This window comes from Vicugna pacos, chromosome 6 (assembly GCF_048564905.1).
Source record: "Vicugna pacos chromosome 6, VicPac4, whole genome shotgun sequence".
NCBI lineage: Eukaryota > Metazoa > Chordata > Mammalia > Artiodactyla > Camelidae > Vicugna > Vicugna pacos.
This window is the reverse complement of record NC_132992.1, coordinates 82,415,932-82,436,332: the sequence shown is the minus strand read 5'-3', so window position 1 is coordinate 82,436,332 and position 20,401 is coordinate 82,415,932. Positions and strand designations below refer to the sequence as shown.

The following is a 20,401-nucleotide window of genomic DNA, read 5'->3' as shown; positions in this document are numbered from 1 at the left end:
GAGATTTTAATTCACTCATTCCTTCATTCATCGAACATTAATCAGTCACCAAAATTGAGCATTATGGAGGCTGAATTCAGTTTGTAAGCAGTTTTCTGTTTCTGCTATTGTTCCGCCAGATGCTTGAATTTGAATGTCGTTACATGGGCATTTGCCACAGTCCTCACCATTACCTTACATCTGGTCTACTGCAGCCTTTTGACTTTCTCACCTGTATCCTGAAGTCACTTGGTCTGTGATCCTCACCTTATTAGTGGTAGACTGGAGCCGACTCATACTGACTGATAAGAGCTGATTGTTATATTTTTAGAATCTTGCCAGACAGTTGACATTCTATTGGTAGCTTGAAATGAGCCATGGAGGGAACGTTTATACCACAGAAACTGGCAAATGCTACAAATCAGGGCATTTCCCCCCTAGGGAAGAAGGCACATTGCCACCTTAAGTACTACAAAAAACTGGACAAAGGGTTACTGGAAGAGGGAGAAGAAAAGGGATGCAAAAGTAGACCTATTTCTTGCCTTCAAGGAGATTCCAATCTTTTTAAGCATTGAATTTAAGTAATTTCAAACTACTTTTGCTTAAAACTATCCTATAATGCTTTGTGCTGAACAGTGGAACTCAACTGTGGTAGCAGCACATTGGAATCGCGTGGGAGCTTTGAAAAAGCACTCATGTCAGGGATCTACTCCCCATAGTTTCTAATTTAATCATACTAGTCTGCAGCTTGGGCACCAGAACTTTTAAGCTAGATGACTTTTCAGTGCTCCTAGAGATATGAACACAATGTCCAACATCTTTACAGCACCAGCTCACAAAGTGCTCTTTCTATACTCAGCCTTTCTATAATCAAGAGAGACTAACTGCTCTAATAAACAGCCCTAACTCTCAGTGATGAGCAGAATAAGTGTGATGTGTGGTGAGAAAAAACACAGATTTAGTGCCAGATAACCTTCGGAACCTATGGTTTCCTCATCTGTAAAGTGAATATATTATCACCACCACAGAGTTTTCACAAGGATTAAAGGAACATAGGATGCTACAAGTCACAGAATACCCAACTAAAAAAGGTTTATTACTTAACATGACGAGACTTTCAGAGGTAAGACAGTTCCAGCACTGATTCATCTGCTCCACAATATCATAAAAAATTCAGGCTCTTTCCACATTTCTGCTCTGACATCCCTGGGGTCTTTTGGCTTTGGGTTTAGTCTTGCTTCTTCATGCTCACAAGATGGCTGCCACAGTTCCAGGCATCACATGTAGAGAGGGTAATGTCTGGTGAAAGAATATTTCCTTCAATGGTCACATTTACTAACTCTTCCTAGAGCCTCCCTATAGTCTTCTCCTTGGGTGTCATTGGCCAAGATAGAAGTTACATGTTCTAGCAGCAGGGGAGCCTGAGGAAATGGGTTTCTGGCATTTTCAGTCTTTGCAAATGGCAGATGGCTACACAGCCAAGAAGGAGGGAATGGGTGAGTACAGTTGATGTGGCCACCAAGAAGTCTATTAAGGGACCCTGCACTGTGCTTTCCACACACAGAGCTCAGTACATGTTAGTTGCTTTTGCCCTTTATCCTGCCATCCCATCGTTACCAACCACCACATCAGCCCTTTTCCTTCAGTAATTCTAACTTCCAACCTAGAACTGGCCCCTCTCCTAAGACCAAAGATACAGCATGTCTGATTAACTACTGAACATCTGCAGGTGCATGACTCTCTTTAGGCCCAGAGAGGCCATTACACTGGGCTATAAATATCCTCAGGTGTTTGGCTTCTTCTCTCCCCTTGGGTAAAACTAAGAACTAGGGAATAATACCAGGTAGCTTCACCTCAATAAAAAATATCCACACCTCACTGGTCTTCTGGCATTCAAGCTATAGGACATCTTAGTAATGCAGATCCCCAGGGCAAGCTCACCATCTGGAGAATTCCCACCTGCCAAGGTGAGTATGTGCTCATTATGGAAACCCCACAGAGCAGTAATGAACCATTCTCTGGGGAGGTCACACCCCACAACTAATAACATACATGTCAAATCTCATTAGGGGCAACTCCAAGACACCTTCCAGAATCTTTTGTTTCAAGGAAATCAGTTCCCTTGGAATATAGCCTGAAACAAGCCAGCTTCAGACTGAGAATTAAAATATCATTATTAAATCATACTTTTAAAAGTTATAAAATAATCGAATCACACCCTAGAAAATGTAGGAAATAGAAAAAAGACAAATAAAACCATCAACCACATAAACAAAATCAATGTTGTCATTTGGTGTAATTCCTTCTCAACATTTTTCCTTTGCTCGAGTGTTTTTACATAGTTATAATCACAGTATATGCTTGTTATTTTCATTTTACTTTTTCAATTTAAATTTAAGAAGTATTTATTGTGTATTATGGCACCAGACTCAGGGTTAGATGGTAGGGGTTCAATGGAATACAAGTCAGGCAATGGGAAACAGACAATGCAATGTGATAAGCAAATGGAAGTGAATGATAGGGATTATGGAAACCTGTTAGAGGAAACGCCAATCTAGACTTATAGGCGGTTCTCAAGGAAGGCTTCCTGGAGGAGGTGCTCTGTAATCTGAGACCCAAAGATGCATTAAGAATGAGCTTAATGAAGAGGAATTGGGAGGAGTGGTCTCTGCAGAAGGAAGAGTTTTTCATGGCTTAGGCAAGACCCAAATTGAACAAGTATATGGTGTTTGGAGGACATGATACAAGAGTAACTCAGGGTGGTAGGAGCTTGGATTCTGTTATGGACTGAGTTGTAGTCCCCTTAAATTCATATGTTGAAGCCCTAAGCCTCCAAAGTGAGTATTTTGAGAGATAGGGCCTTTAAAAAGATAATTAAGATTAAATATGGTCATAAGAGTGAGACCCTAATCCAATAAATCTGAAGGAAAGAAAAAAAGAGGAAGAAATTTGTTATAAGGAATTAACCCACAGGATTATGGAGACTGACAAGTCCAAAATCTGCAGAGCTGATTTCCCAATTCAAGTTTAAAGGGTGGAAGCTGCTGTAGAAACAGGAGGAGCCAATGCTCCATTTTGATGGCTGTCAGGAAAAAGAATTCTCTTTTACTTTGCAGGAGGTCAGTCTTTTGTTCTAGTCAAGCCTTCAACTGATTAGATGAGGCCCACTAACATTATGGAGGGCAGTCTACTTTATTCAGTCCACTGATTTAAAATGTTAATGTCATTCAAAAAAATTCCCACAGAATCACCCAAAGTAACATTTGACCAACTACACAGGAGCCTCCTGGCCCAGTCAAGTTGATACACACAAGTAGCCATCACAGATTCCACAACGAGGAACGGCAAGGGAAGATGCTAGGGAGTTTGTCAGGGAGCAGAGGTCATAGGCCTGCTAGGAGTACAAAATAAAGAGTTTGTACCTGATTCTGATGTCAAATGAAAGTTACAGAATGGTTCTAATCAGTGAATGTCATGTTTAGTGTGTTCATTTTAAGAAAAAGCATTGAGGTTGCAGTGTGGAAAACACATTCAGGACTGCCCCATACAGTTGGGCAGGTTGGGTACTATACAATTCAAGAATAGGCACTGTTTCCATCCTCGTCTGTGGGAGTAGCACCTCCTAGAGTTTGCTGGGTACAATCTGTGCTATTGTATACAGTGGTTCTAAACACATTAGAAGGGACAGGATTGCAGACAAGGAAACCAGTTAGGAGGGCATGTCAGTACTATGGGTCCAAAAAGTTTTCAAATCTTGTGCATGGTCATGATTTGGTGGCTTTCTCCATGATTTACTTAACCATTTTCCTAATGCTGTTTACAAGCATAGTTTTTCCAGAGTGATAGTAAATATAAACAGATTTCCTCTCCATACTCTCATATGATCATAGAAAGTATCATCTCATTGGGACGTTTTTGAGAGCAAAGGGGTTAGAAGTGATTACATGGGAGAACAGACGTAGTCTGGGGCTGTCGTAGGCACACCAGAATGAGTGGTCACCTTCCTTCTCTGGATTTCAAGTCTTTTCTCCAGGGAGTTTCATTTCTGAGAGAATCAGGAGCCAAATGCACAAAATGTACCTAGTGTCAAAAAAATGCACAAAATGTACCTAGTGTCAAAAAAAACTTCAGTCTTTTTCTGTAGATTGAAACCCTATAATTTTTGTGTTTCAGCAAAGTAAATTGTACTGTCTACATTTATTTATATTCTCTTCACATCTTCAGTAGCAAGAGATAGCTGAGAACATTTCATTCTCCTCCCACTAAGTTGCTATGATTTCACAAGGGATTTTTTGTTGTTTTTTATTTTTGTTTTTTGTTTTTATCTTGGGTTGAACAGTTTCTCCTGAAGCTTTGAAGGCAAAATTTCCAGGCCTAAGAGAGCAGAAGGGAAAGAATAATGACTGTTTCTCTCCTGTGTTTGGAGGGAAATAGGAAGAAAGAGGAAGAAGTTGAATTAACAGAATTATGTGGCTGCTGTGTTGAATTTTTTTTACACTAAGGATGACTCAGTGGTCCTACTTCTAACATTAGGAGACTTGCTCTCTGCTTACATCTTTGCGTCTGATTCTAGTGGAGTTATCCAGAAAAACTTTCAGGAGGCTTCAGTTGTATGGCCATTTTCATATCAATGGAAGATGCTAGGGTTTCTTTTTAGATTTGAATGGACCACAACAAGGAGCTCCAACTTAGAACAGAGGAAGCTTGCCCTAAAAGGATGTGGCAAAGGCTGCTAGAGCTTAACAACATTCACGTTCCAAACTTCTTTCTGGACAACTGTGCTACGTTTCCCATCCTCCCTTGGAGTTAGGTGTGGCCCTGTAGCTGAATTCTGGCCAATGATATTTGAGCTGAAATGATGTCCACCACTTTCAGGTATGGCCATATAAACCTCCCACAAACAAGCCTTGTTCCTTTTCCCCATCTGCCTAGTAGAGAGAGAATTGGGAACCAGGTGTGTGTGCACTACATGCCTGAGTGTTCCTAGGCTAGTGTGGGTCATCCTTGAGAGCAACTAACAGCCTTTTGGATGCGAGGGAGGAAAATTTGGAACCTAGGTTGTCTGTTGGTCTTATCGTGAGGAGGTGAAAGGCACCACAATTAAATTTCAATTTAATTGAAATTAAAGCAGGCCTTTTGGTTTCTGGCCTGCCTCTCAGGCTAGGCATGAACTGGGCCAAGGAATTAATGCAGTTAGGGCAGGGAGCTGGTGCCCAGCCACCCGCCCCTTCTCTGACTCACGGGCTGCAGTGCCCTCCAGATGACCCCTCAGCATCCTCCCTGGATGTCCGCAGCTCTTTCCCCCGGCACTTTGCCAGCTTGAGGGGAAAATTCCTACGATAATCTGCTGAGGGAGAGCACAACTCATAAAGTAAAAGAACCACTGAATTCAGTATTTTTCCTGCCCCACTTGAGACACCCAAGGTGCCCATGACTTCCTGGGTGAGCTGCTGGCTCAGTGCATGACCACAGAGGCCCAGCACAGAACCTAGCTCTTCCTGTGTGTTCCACAAACTGTATCTTCTCATCTTTTCCCTTCTGTTCTTCTTACTGCCATCGCTGTTACTATCCTTGTTGCCATATTAGTCAACATCAGATACCCAGCTCTTCCTAGGACGAGGCCAACCTCCTTACTGCGATGAAGGCTTGGATGTCTTGTCTAGTTCTACTGCCCACCTGCCCTCTTCATACCAGTATCTCTTAGCCCTGAGGAAGGCCAGATGCCCTCAAAAAGGCCATGACACCCAAGTGACGCTTAAGGCAGTAACAAGATTTAGCCAGGCTGGGAAACAGAGCTCTGAAGGAGACAACTTTTGCTGTTCACAGTGAACTAAAACTAGCTATAGGGCTCTGCTTAAACACTGAGCAACCTTTGTAATCAAGCATCCCTTTTGTTCGTTAGAATCTCATCACTTGTTGGTCCATAACTTCTCCCTCATTCAACAGTCCATGACTGTTCTCCCTGGGGAAGGCACCAGGGCCATCTGCCCAGGCCCAGAGCAATAGTAGCTGCTGATTTAAAAAGTGGTGTGAAGGATCCGGGGCTTTAGCTTTGCTGGTTGTTTAGCAAGGCTTCACCTTGGCCCTGGTGGAGTCTCAACCTAGGGTCTGCTCCCCAGGATCACATTTCAGAGAATCCAGGTTACTTAAACTCTCTGAGCCTCACTTTCCTAATCTGTAAATGGGGTTAGCAATTCCCACCTGGTAAGGTTGTCATAAGGATAAACTGAGATCATATATGCCAAGTGCTTGGCCCAGTGACTGGTACTACCTACGACAGACAAATGCTTAGCTGAAAGAGAAGTCATAATGATGGTCATGATAGTTAATGCAGAGTTTATTCAACTCAAGCAGAACTGATTCTACCTCACTTGCAAGGTGTTGACCAACCGACAAACCAAAGCACTGAAGGTAAGGAATAGGTCGACCAGATAGTCTAAAACATTCAAATCCTGCAGCATCTTTCCCACTGCAGGGAATCCTGCAAGTCTGCAAGGGAGCACAGCGGTTGTGCTAATCCACGCAAAGAGGATCAGCTGATCTTTAAAGGGAAGGAAGCTAAGCTACCTTATACTCCAAAGTCACCATCTCCATTGCAGGGATAAAGATGTGGGTGCTGACCAGCCAGGTCTGGACAGAATGACAAAGGTCCTTTCCTCCCTGTGCTGTTCTGGACCTTGTGGAGAGCCCGCCTTTCCATGAAAGCATCCTTCCTTCAGCCTGCCCAGCTGCCATCTAGCTGTTGAGTGGCAGCCCATCCTAATGCCTTGTATGCTCCCAGGCCCCTGCGCTTAGACAGGTTGCTTCCAGACCTCCTGGACAGCACATTCACAGATTGTGCCTTGAGATGGGGAATCTTTGGCAGGTGGCTGTCATTATCTGTTTGATGTTAGTTTTTAAAACTTTCTTTCTCAAACATCAACCTTTTTATTCCCCTCTATGAACCCACTCTAGGGCTCTGCATGCTGAACACAAGACCCCACGCAGTTATTCTCATTTTTTTGTTATTGAGGTTGTTCTTTGCCCCAGGAAGAAGGTGATAGGAGGTGCTGGATGCTAAGGAGTTGGGCCTTTGACCCTCTCCTTTTACGCCATGCACTCTCCATTTTAAACACTTTTGTCATAAGGATAGCTGAAAGAGAAGTCATGATGATGGTCATGATAGTTAATCCAGAGTTTATTCAACTCGAGCAGAACTGATTCTACCTCACTTGCAAGGTGTTGACCAACCAACAAACCAAAGCACTGAAGATAAGGAATAGGTTGACCATCTTTGACTCCAAAATCTCTATCTCTACTCTCAACCTCTGCTTATATTCTGGAGCTGGATTGAATGTACTCACAAGGATTGATTATTAAATATGTAAGAAATTTGCAAGCTAGTTTTAAGCCATTGATAACTTGAAAGCAGCCATGCAGACATATTTACACCACGGAAATTGGCAAATACTACAGAGGTTTTTGTTTCTGTTTTCCTTCAGAGAGCAAGTTTACCAGAAGACCACCAAATAATTTCCCTCCTAAATTCCAGGATAGCCAGTTGCCTGGTGGACATGTGCACATAGATGACCCATGGACACCTCAAACTCAAAAGGCTCCGTATTAATTAAACTCAATGTTTTTCTCACCAACATTGTTATCCTCTTGTATGTTCTGTTTTGATCAATGGCACCAATAGAGATCAAGGGTCAGGGAATTCAGAATACAAAGGGGATGAGTCATGAGTTTAGGCAGAGGGATGACTTTAGAGACAGGGAAGAAGCATTCTGTGTAACCAGAGGCAGGAATGACTGTGGATGGGTGGAAGGTGAGTCCATAAGTAAACGCTCTGATGTTTGAGGGCAGAAATGCCCTTTCTCAGTAGTAAAGGTAGGGATTTCATCTCAAAGGGGAAGGGGTAAAATAAAGCTTCAGCAATCACTCAAATAGGGGCAGAGAGAGTCTGAAAACGATTAATTCATTCATGCAGTAGACATCTAGCTGAATCTATAATGTGATTATTTTCACCTTTTTCCTGTAAGATTCAAGTTGCTGAGTATTTTAGCCCAACCTAGTCATGCTCGGAGAAGGTAGGCAGAGCTTTAAGAAACTGTTTAACGTGGTTTATAGATGCCCTTGAGACACAGAATCTCTGAGAAGCAGAGGACATTGGCGGGGGGCGGGAGCTCCGGAGGAGCCCCTAGACCAGGCAGTATGGCCAGTCTTCCAGCACTCGGCTTCCTCGTCCTTCTGTCCTCCATTGTTTCACTCTCCATGCTTCTATGCAGAACAGACATTGTTAATTAACACCAGCTTCTCTCCCTGAGCCTGCAAGCACCCCAGGGTCCTTTTCAGCAGCTACTATTAGCATTCCAGGTGGGCACACAAGATGAAAACCGTTTGGCACCCCTGTCCTGATTCAAAAGGCACACGTGATGAAAGGGGGAGGCCCCAGGACTCACACTTAATGTGTTTCCCGGTTGTTTTGAAACATCAAAACGATTCGTCTCTATTTTTAAAATTGCCCTGGGATTACTATACACACTGAGGCATAGTTTGTTTTTTTTTTTAAATAAAATTAGTACCACATTTTCCTCCTCCAAACAAGAGTAAAAGACACATAAAAATTCTCAAACGGCAATTTAACCTGAAGTCTAGGCCTCTTAGCCAAAATGGACATTTTTGTTGTTGTGGTTGATAGAGGATAGATTCACCCAACAGGATGCTGGAATTTAAGATAATCCATGACTGATGCTAAAACATCTACCCAGTACAAAGGGGCCTAAAGTGGGATCAAAATATAAGACTCTGGACAAGGAGGTGATCCTCAGGGACTCTGCCAGCTCTAAACATTTTCATTCTATGATCTGCAAAATAAGCCAGAGTACTTGAGGGGTTCCCAGGAGCGGAAATGAGCATCCTATTTTTGTTGCTATGAAGCCAGAGGTGTGAAGACCAGGCACGGGAAGTTGTCCTTATTCTACCACGATCTCCAGGTAATGAGTGATGCTCAGATACGTTTATACTCTCCCGCAGTCCTGAGTTCCAGCTGCTTGCACAAAGGTACGTTTGCGCATAATAAAAGGTGACATTAAAGTTAATGGAACAAAGCATTGATGACTTTGAGAAACACCAACGTGTGTGTCAATGCAGCATCCTGGCCTTAGTAATAGGCTGTGTATACTTGCATCTGCTGTGGGTATGCCTGTGTGTGCTGGTGTGTCTGCCCCACTAGTACGGTGGCCTCTGTTAGGAATAATTGATGTCTCCATGTTAGAAAAAGTTCTCATTGAACTTGCAATGGGCTAGGAGGTCATGCCTTATGTTTGCAAAGATGGCATCATAAGGAGTAACAGGTAAAGAACTTCAGGGCAGAGAAGAGACCGTGCATACAGCCTTGGACCCAGAGGGCCTGCCCGTGGAAGACTGGGCCCCACCCGACTCCAGGAAGCTGCCATCAAGACCAGCCCCCATGCCCCCTTCTCACCCATGGCTCTGACAGGACAAGTCCGGGGTGGGCGGGCCTCTGCCTGGTTGGTCTTGTAGAGCCCCCTGAGCACCTCAAGGCAGAGTCTGCTTAGGCTGGGCCTCAGGTAGACACCAGAGCCCCAGTGGGAGCCTTGAGACACCCAGTCCAGCCAGGTCCTGCATCCTGTAAGCCCTGCATCCCCGTGGCCGTCTCGCCTCCTCAGAGCTGTCTTCTTCCTGCTGTCCTGAGCTGCCTGCTCCCCACCACCATCATCACCAGTCTTTCCACTTTGCCGTCTTCCACAGTGAACACTATACTTCTCTGAATTCGCAACTTCTTTGGCTGGTGCCTTAGTTACAAACAGACTTTGCCCAAGGACATGGTTTCCTCAGTGGCCCTCTCATAATAAACAGAGGGGCCACTTCCCCTTTCTCCCACAACTCAGGTCCTGGAGGTGGGCTCAGCCATCCATTCGGCATCGCTGCTTCTGCTCTTGTGGAAGCTTCTGCCTCCCTTCCCTGAAGTTCACACCTCTCCCCCCTACCCGGTGCTCTTGCAGGCTTCCCGGCCGCTCCCACAATTCCTTAGCCTCTTGGCGCCTGGATCTCACTCTTCCTTGCCATGCCATCATCCTGGTGGCATTCGCCACCCGATATCCTGGCCTCCCAGTTGGTCTCAGCCTTAATAACCTCCATTCCCCTCCACTTAAGCCACTGTCCCCCTGCCCCTGGCCCTTGGTATTCCTTTCAAAGTCTAAAATTTTACAGTCCCACACAGCGAACACAGTCTCTTGTCTTTCCCCTTCTCAGAACCTTCTCTATAAATAGGCACACTTTTCGAGACCCCTAGTGCTTGATTACTGCATTTTCTCACACCCCCCTAACCCCGCGTGCTTTTCCCCGTAGCTGAGAGCTCTAGCCTGCATGCTGTTATCCCCTCTGGACATGCAGTAGCGCACACACACAGGCATGATGCGTGCCCACGTATAGTCTGTTAGGGGGTCTCAGTGCTGCACTGACCTTGAACTCTTATTTCCAGCTAGGATTCTACAGAATTGAATTCTATTCTTTGCTGTCAACCCCCTATGTCTGGATTAGTGCTACTCTCTGCCCTCTGCCAGAGCCACAGTGACACAGACAGCACCCCCGCATGGCACCACACCAGCCAAGCAGAATGTTAGGATGACTCAGTGTTAGGATCTCCCTCACCGGCTGTGCCATTCTTTCACCATTCTCTCTACGTCACCTCTCCATCCGCATTCTCTCCTCTGTGCCAACTCAGGGAGGAAATCTGAGGCTATTAATCATGAAATACCTAAATTTCCTCCCCTCCTACTTTTGTCTCCCCAGTCCCAGTCTATTTTCCAGGGCATATGGCTGCTTCCTGCAGGTAGGTGTGGCCATGTGTCCAAGTTCTTTTTCATAGGAGATGAGCAAATGTCTTGCGTGCGAGTCATTTTCTTAAAGAAGATCTTACCCTAGACTGGCTCATGCTTTTTTCATCCCACAGGCTGGGAACAACCTTGGAAGCTGATGTTGAGGATGGCCACACTGCCTTGCTGGCCTGGATCTCTGGGTGGCTTCATGATGAAGAGCCTGCCTGCTCTTCATGGACTGTCCCATGAGAGACAAAATTCTGTCTTGTTTGAGCTGCTAAATTCTGGGGCCCCTTTGTTATAGCAGCTTAGCCTTTACCTTGATAATCTACTCACCTACACACTTACCTTTATCGGTACCCTTTACTGCCTCCTCCTCACCAGTCTCAGAGGATGAGATGTACCTGTTCACCAAGGGGAATTCCTCCCCGTGCTCCCCTGTATTTAATCATGAGTTTGCTCCAGCAGGTAGCCTCTCTCCTAAATCTCTCCATAACCTCTTTCTGTTGGCTCTGTCCCCTCCACCTGTATGTGCTGTCCTCTCATATCTTTCACGCCCTTAAAGAAAACCCTCTGTGACCTCTCTATTTCTCCTAGTCTTTCTCTCTCCACTGCTTCTCTACTTAGATTCTTGCAGAAGCTGTTACTGCTCTTTGTCTCCATTTCCTCACTTCCTGTTTCCTCCACAGCCCCTTGAAATCTGGCTTCCACAGTCACCATTCTTCTAGAACTGCTTTTGCTCATGGTGCCCAATGCCTCCATAGTTCTAATCCTAAAGGGTGGCTTTTTCCATCCAGTTCCTGCTTATCCTCTCAGCTCTGAAACACCATGAACCACGCATCATTGGAATGGTCCACCACTCTAACTTATGTTCTGGCTCCATCCTTGGCTCTTTTCCAGTCTCTTCTCCTTAAAAATTAGTGTCTGCTCCCAAGGATTCTGTTCTTGTCCTTCCCCTCCACATGCTCGACTTAGACAAACTGATGGCCCCCTTGTAGTCCTGACCACCAGGATGGTAAGTCAAATCATACCTTCACTGTCATCTTTCTCCTGAGTTGGACTCATGTATCCAACTGCTGACTTGACAACTTGGATATCCTTGGGGCATCTCCCACTCAACTGTCCCAAACCAAAACTATCCCGTCCCCTTTCCCAAACTGCCTCTTCTTCCCCTGCCTCCTCTTTCTGTTGGCCAATGGCCCCACTTCCCCAACCATCCAAGCTGGACTGAAGAGTTGTCATGGATCCTCCCTCATCCTCCACAGCTACTAAAAATTCATTCTTCCTCTTTGGTTTCACAGATCCACCCATATCTTTGAGTTCCCACCATGGCATACAGCATCCTCCCTGTGCTCCTTTGTAAGACTCCAGCCCATCAGTCTCCACCACACCCTCTCTCCTCTGGAAACAGAATCCCCTGTGCGCTTCCCTGTCTACCATGCCCCTCCCTCCTATATTCCTCAGATCGCTCCTTTTCCTCATTCAGACTCTGCACTGTTCCCTCCAGAAAGCCTTCTTTTGGCACCAGTCAGCCTAAGATTCCCTCCCCCTGCTCCTGAAGCTCTCTGTGCATGGCTGTACTGAGCACGTGCCATAATATTTTGAAACACATATTGTATTGGTCTGTAGTGGACATTTGTCTTTCTTTTTGATCACCTAGCATCTGAACATTTCTCCTATGCTTGGAGCATCTTCCACTTCTTATAAGCCTCCTTCCCACCATCAAAACAGAAAATGCCAGATACCTGCTCCCCCAATTTCCTTTCACTAAAATGAGGGCAACTGACTTGTCATCTTCAGTCGTATACCCACCTCCAGGCTTGACTCAGAAATCTGCGGCACAAAAAGGCAGAGACCCTGGGGACCCCATGCTGGCAGGGGTGGCTGCAGCAATGGCAGCTCTTCCAGAGGTCACAACTAGGCTCTCATGTCGGTGGTACCAGTGGTGCCAGCTGAGGCATGCTTTCAAGCTTTGGTCCTATTCTGTGCCCCATTTTGCAAGCCCCCCCCCCATATCCTTTTAGTGAATTTAGTGAATTCTTTTCTCTGCTTAGCTTAGCCAGAACTGGGTTCTGTTGCCACCGAGACCCCTGACTGTGCTCCTCCCCGTTGAGACTATGAGCCCTTCCATGACAGGAGTATCTTCATTGCCTTTGTATCTGCAGCCCTGGCACACAGTGGGCATTCTGTAATTGCTGCATTTGTGCACAGACTGTCAATAACATCTAGGCCTGACTCAAGGAGACATTATGCATTTTAACATTTTCATCCTTCCTTCTGCATCCAAGGAGGCAACAATCAGCTCAGATAATAATTATCTGTCTCTTGTGTGCACAGATGCTCCCCTGCTCAAGGAAATGTCTATCTCCAGCACCTCCATTCTCCCACCCCTGCTTTCTCTGCTGGGCTGCATGACCTTGACTCATCAGAAGCCAGTAGGTGATCTTTTGCCTTGGCTAGACCATCTTCCCTTTTCTCCTTCCACCTGGAATAGGAAGGTTGAGATGCCCTTCCTCGTGGGCCCTAGCTAATGTATCCCATACAATATTTATGCTCCGCACGTACCTGAACTTCCCAAGCTGTGCCCTGTTTATGCATTCATGAGCAAGTGCTCAAGATAATGTCATTTCATCAAATGCAGCTGAACCATGGCTCGACTTTATGAGGGATTACAGGCTGCTTTTTCTTTATTTGTAAATGTGCCAGCCTAAAAAATACCATGTTTTGTCGGAGACAGCTGATTAAACACCTCTGAGTGTCTGTCAGTGCAAACCGAGAGATCATTAATTTATGCTGTAAAAAGAATAGCTGGGTAAGTGTGACTTAGACCAGTGTTGTTCCTTTCCTCATTTGAAACAAATAACATTTACATCTTTGGAAAGAACGTTGCAAAAAAAAAAATCACCCTAATGGATCAATGTTTGCCAGAGTGACATCCGTTGTGTCACTTTGGCGCTCATCTATTTAAAGCCTCAAAGTGGATATTTTAGTCTTAAACGGCAGGTGTCCTGATATGGAAAAGCTCCTAAATTTGCTTGGGCTGGGGAGGCTTTTGATCTTTTCCTTGGCTCTCTCCTTTCACTCTCTCCTCTCCCTTCTTATTTCCTCATCACCTGCCATAGTCTCACCATTACTACATAGTTATGAAATAATTTCTGCACCTTGTTAGTATCTTGGCCTGGATTTGGAGATCAAGAGGTTGCAGCTCCTGGTAGAGTTTGCCTAGTGGGTTTGTTTTAAATGCTGGATTTAAAGGAGTGTCAACTATTGATTTTTCAAACAAATCAAAAATTTAGAAAGAGAAAAGTTTTCTTTCTGAAGGTGTAAATGTTGCATTTACTAAGTTGGACAAAGTTTCTAAAGTGTAACGTTCACACTATTTTAATTATAAAAATACCTCATGGATCCTCTTTTTGTATAGAATTTTGGCTTTTCATACAGCATTTGTAGTGGTGTTTTTTTTTAAATCTGTTACCAGTTTCCAAAACACTTTCCTATGGATTCTGTAGTATATTCTACTCTTCATAAATAAAAACAAGGACCAGTCAACTTGTATCTATAAAACTATACAAGAAACAACTTGATTATTTCATTCAATCCTCACAATAACCCTTTCAAGAAAATAAGACCTTATTTTTCAGGGAAAGAAACAGTCTCAGACATTTCTGGAAGTACTGGCACAAGACTGCATGGAATCTGTACCTAGTTCAGTTCAGTACACAATCTCCTTGCATATTGTGCTCAGAGGAGTTAGGACACAAAGATGATAAATGCAACTTCAAGTTCAAAGTCTAGAGACTGTGAAGCCAGGAATTTAACTTAGGTCTTCTGAATGCACATTCTTGTCTCTTTTTGCTGTCTCAACACTAAGGTGAAGGCCAGCCTTAGGCAAAAGCATCAGGTCTGAAAAATTTGCTTCCACTAAGCAGCCTCCTTCCTCCTTTACCCTTCTTTCTCCTCAAGCGCCACCAAGGCTTTCCAAGGCTTTCTCCGAAATTTGCCTTCCAAATTCCCCAAAGTCATCGCTCCCTCCTCTCCTCACCCAAATTCAGCTTGCCTGGGTCTTAGTTCAGCTCCCAGCTGCTGAAACTTAGACTTGTCTCCAAACTTTGGGATCATGGCCTGCAGTAACAGGGCCACTAACAGCCCATAAGACTTCCATGAGAGAACGTATGAAAGGTGCTCCTTCTTCAGGGAAATCATAGCCCTGCACTGGGTTGCACGCTTGGCAGTCAAACTCCACCCTCACCCATTTACCAGGCACTCCTGTTCAGAGAACAACCTACAGAGCGGCACAGGGCAGGCTGCAAAGAAATGTATTTTGCCTTGTCACGGAGGCCAAAGTTTAAGGGGAACCGCAACCACTGTCCATGGTCCTGAACAATTCATCCTTGCAAGAACACGCGTCTTCTATCTCTGGGTCCCCAGTGATTCCTGCCGAATGTTCCTGCCACATATAGGTTTTCTTTGTTTTATTTTTCATCTCGATGAAACGTCTTCCCTTTTTACACTGTCACAACACAAATAGGACCCATGATTCATGTGTCACAATTTATAAAAGAGAGTGGATGCAGGCACCTGGATTTGAATCCCAGACCCACTATTGGCTAGTTGGATCTTGGGGAAGCTGCTAAGCCTCTCTGGACTTCAGTTTCTCCATCTTCAAAGTGAGGCTCAGAGTATTAAACAGCTCATAAGATTGTTTTGAGGATTAGATGAGATAATGTATGCAAAGTGCTTTGAGACTGTGTTATATGTGGGAAAAATTCAGCAAATGCTTTCTAGCAGGAGTAACAATTCTGAATGTAATAGCTAATGTGATTTTAGGGATCATATTTTTTTTTTAATAGGACACTTTCTGGTCACCAGGAAACTGAGGAAATATGCACTCCTCCATCTTTAACAGCCAGGGTCAAGTCAGAAACACACCAAAAAATTCATTATTTTAACAGAGTGAACTTACTAATTATTTAATATAGTCAACTTATTAAACAGATGTTGAAGGAAGGATAAAGCTAAAAGAGGACACTGAGGTAATTCAGAGACAGTAACAGCAGAAAGCTGTTCCCAACCCTTAGGGCTAGAGAAACAAAGAGGAGACATTGGGGTCTTCAGACCCTTGAATGTCAGGAGAAGGACACCCTTCTGCCTAATGGTGTTATTGATACATGATAAGAAATTAATGGCTGGCAATAGCTTGTGAAATTATCAGTCTTGTTGACTAAGAAAGAAGGGCTTTCCTTTCATATGTTTGATATGGTATCTCCTCTATACTCAGCAATGTTTCTTGCAGTATCCCATTTGACATGAGAAAACTTTTAAGAAAAAATTATTCAAAACTTGGAAAATGGTAAAGAATGTTGCATGTCCTTTAATACCATATTGGAGCATTGTCTAACAGATACTCCCAAGAGTTACTAATTCTCTAGAAAAATACATCTTTGCTTCATTTACTATTAATTAAGACCCAGACTGCAAAGTTCTATCTTAGCTTGGGAAAAGATTGATAGGCTGCAAATAATTTTGTTCAGCAGAGATGTAAGTTATTTCTGTCCTGTTAAAAAAAAAAACAACCCTAAGATTGCAGACTTGTTGTCCTGTATAACATTCCACAGTTTTATATCTAACATAGAAGTTTTATTTCAGCGTTCTTTCCCTGACAGGTTAAATATCTGTTTCTAAATATCTTGAATAAGTATCTGTTTTTGAGTGTCCTTTGAACCAGCTTTACACATCCTGCAGGTTCCCTTCTTAAAGAGTGTATTAGAGTTCTCCAGAGAAACAGAACCTACAGAGAGAGAATGAGATTTATTATAAAGAATTGGCTCACGTGACTTGGGAGGCTGAGAAGTCCAACACTCTGTCATCTGCAGGCTTGAGACCCAAGAAAGCCGGTGATTTGAAGTTTGAAGGCCTGAGAGCTGGTGTACATTCCAATCTTAGTCTGAAGCCTTGAGAACCAGAAGCACTGAGGGCAACTCAATTAGCAGGCAGAGAGAGAGAGAGAATCCTCTCTTCTATTCAAGCCCTCAGTGGACTGCATGATGCCCACCCACACTGGGGAGGGCCATCTGCTTTACTCAGTCCACCAGTTCAAATGCTCATCTTTTCGGGAAACACCCTCACAGACACAGCCCGAAATAGTGTTCACCAGATATCTGGATATCCCCTGATCCAGTCAGGTTGATACATAAAATTAACTACCACAATGAGTTAAATCTTTACATGTGTTCACTATATACTTGTACAAGAATCATGTTTTTGTCTATCACATTTTGACAAGAACTGAAATGAGACAGATGCTGTATTTGGCCAAAGTCACACAGTTATAAAAGAAGGGAGTCAGGATTCCCACTCAAGTCTGGCTGCCTCCAAAGTTTGCATGATGATCTCTTGGTGCCATTACTCCAAAGAAAGATGTGTTTAATAGGGAAACTGTACTAGGGGTTGCTGCCAAGCTTTTGCTAAAGTTTGACAAAATTGGGAATCAGCCGGAGTGATAAGCCAGCCTAAGACACTCAGTGGATTTACAGATTAAGATAGGTCAGGAAAGATCAAGTGTTTATGTAAGGCAGAAAAGAGAATGAAAATGGTAATGAAAGTCTGAGAAGGATGGTAGCAGTGTTGACACAGGCATGAATTTTAAGACAAACACTAGGCTCCAACTGTTTGAGACCTGGACTGACAGACAGCCTGCCTTCCCCTTCCTTCCCTTCCTCAGCCCCAACCCATGGGCTCCCAGGCCTGCTTACACAGGCGGGAAATGCAGGGCAGCTCAACCAGGCTCTCTGATAAATTCTTAAGGTATTTCATGCAGAGCCAAGAGAGGAAGTGCTATTTGGGAATAAAAAGAAACAGTAACAGCCCTGCAGGGAGCTAGAGCAAACTTATAAATTTCGTTTAAATTTTTTAATACCCAGAATTTAGCCTTCAGTCAACTCTACAAATATATGAAGGCCTCCTGGGTGCAAAGCATTGAAGGAAGCATGAAAAAAATAGAAAGAAAAGACTCTTGGAGGGAATCTTGGAGACTTCCATCTCTCAGAGGTCAATCTTCCCTCTCAGTTGTCAGTCAACAATTTTACTGACTTCCCTCTGTGGAACTCAGGTTCCGTTCCAGCCCTGAAAATACAGCAGGGAACAAGGGCTGTGAGGTCCCTGCCTCCATGAGTCTTATAAGCTAGTGAGAGAGACATAATATAAGATATTAATATTATGTTAATGGAAGATATAATCATTAATATATATTATAGATTAATGTAATATTAAAATATGTTGATTATAGGCATAAATGACATACAGTATAATATACAACATTCTATGATATTAATATGCTATTTTTATTATATATTAGTATATTAATATAAGGTATAATCCCAGGAGTGATTAAGGCTACAGATTAAATAGAGCAAAATAAGAAGCTAGACTTTTGGTGGGTTTGAGGTGCTTTTTTAGAGCATTCAGGAAGACCTGAAGGAGTGAACTATTTGTAAATGTTAAGAGAAGGGTGTACCTGGCAGAGGGAAGGGCAAAAGACACACGTGGCTGGAGACAGAAGGTGAGGTCAGGGACGGGGCAGGGCTAGATCACAGGTGATCACAGATCACCTGACCTTGCTGGCCCCAGCAGGAGCTCAGGTTTTATTCCAGCCGTTTCATCCCAGTCTGTTTGTTCTGCCACTTAGCAAGTGAGGATGCCGCGGCTTCTTGTTTATTAAGCAAATTCTACCCAGCAAATCTGTATGTGATTCTGCCCTGGCTAATGTGGAAGTACAGAGATGAGAAAGGAATGACACTCGCTTGCATGGGACTCATCATCCAGGAGGTACCCTCATTGGCCAAGAGAAGCAAAAGGTCACTGGACAGTCAGCTCCCGAGCCTCCACTAATGGAACCACCATTCCCCTGTTGCTCAGTCAGAAACCTCATTTGAAATCAGCCACCAGGTCGGTCCCCTGATTGTACGTCTTAACAGGCCCCCATACATCCGGGCCTCTTTCCTTCCATTACCAATGCCTTGATTAAACATTGTTGCCATTTCAGGCCTAGACCATTACATTCGCCCCGCCACTGCTCTCTCTGAGCAGGCTGACCCCACCTCCAGTCCAACTGCCACACTGGAACCTGATTAATCTTTCTAAAATGCAAGTCCAATCATGTCTCCCCTACTTGGGAAAAAAAGCTTTTCGTGACTTCACATCACTCAAGGTTTGCTAAAGCCCCAATTCCTGTAGGTCCTTCACCCCTTGGCCTCAGACCCTCTTTCTGAGTTCACATTCTGTCTCATCTTCCCAGATTCTTATTCCGCAGCCACACTGAGCTCTTGGCATTTTCTAACACATTGTGCTCTTGCATATGCTGCTCCTCTTCCAGATCTCAGCCATTTGGATCTTAAACTGAAGATCTTTCCTTATAGCTTTGATCTCAAACTGTAAGCTACGTTTCCTGGTCTGGGAAGAGATCCTATCCAAGGCAGAAGAGGATGAGGCCAATGCAAAGAGAAGAAGCTACAGCAGTGTCAATGTACAGAGTGACAGAGATTTGGAATTTGGAACATCACTTGAACTCCTGGATCCCCCCATGCCTGAAGCCAATTTCACCTTGGAATTCACTTTGCAAATCAACAAGGAAGCCTAAAGAGTTGCAGTGGGAAATAATCCTACCTTGGGAAATAGGAGACCTAGTATTGTCTATTAACTGACTGAATGGTATAAGGACCCTTGTGATTATATTGGGCCCACCCAGATAAGCTAGGATAATCTCCCCATCTCAAGATCCTTAACTCCATCACAGCTGTAAGGTTTCTTCTTTCATGCTAGGTAACATATTCAGAGGTTCAGGAGGTTAGGACATGGATATCTTTGGTGGGCGGGGCAGGGGAAATTATTTTGTTTACCACATGGAGAAAGTGACCTCTGAATCCATAAATGGAAGAAGAGGGAGTTAATTGAGTGAAGTGAGTGAAAGAGGGCAGGAGAGCATTGCCAAATAGGAAACAGTACGAACAAAGGTCCTGAGGCAGGAGGGAGAGTGATGAGCTAAGGACTTTTATAAAAGCTAGTGTGACTGGAGTACCAGGGGCCAGGAGATGACTGGTGAGAGAGCAGACTGGAGAGGAGGGAAGGCAGGGCTTCCATGGCCTTGGAAAGGACTTTGATCTTGGCCTTTCCTAAAAGGAGAGAGGGGTTACTGTCAGATGTATCTTTTGAAAATTCCGTTCAGGCTTCCCATGGAAAATGGGTTGAAGGGGCCATGAGGGGACACAGGGAGCCCTTTAGATGAATGAGAGGATAGAAGCCACTTTGGCCATCATTTAAGTCCTCTGACCCTCCCAGGTAGCACATATGAATCATGCACACCTTGCTCAGAAGCTTTGATGTTAACTTTAATGTGGAAAATTGCAAACACATACAAAACTAGAGTTTACTGAAGGCCCAAGTATCTAACTCCTAGCTATAAAAACTAGTCAATTCACGGCAAGTCTTATAGCATCTATGTTCTCCTATCCCAGGATTATTTGATGCAAATCCCAGGTATCCCATCATTCATCTAAATTTATTTCAGTTTGTATCTGTAGCTTAAAAAAAAATTGCTTGGGAGC

At 44.0% G+C, this 20,401-nt stretch overlaps 1 long non-coding RNA gene across 3 annotated transcripts in view; it reads left to right on the top strand.

Moving 5' to 3' along the window:
- Positions 1–7,597, top strand: part of LOC140697174 (uncharacterized) — a 28,750-nt gene extending 21,153 nt beyond the window's left edge. For all 3 annotated transcript variants that reach the window (XR_012074019.1, XR_012074020.1, XR_012074018.1), the window contains one exon: positions 7,461–7,597. This is a non-coding gene — a long non-coding RNA (uncharacterized lncRNA). The remainder of the gene's footprint in view (positions 1–7,460) is intronic.
- The last annotated feature ends 12,804 nt before the right edge of the window (positions 7,598–20,401 follow it).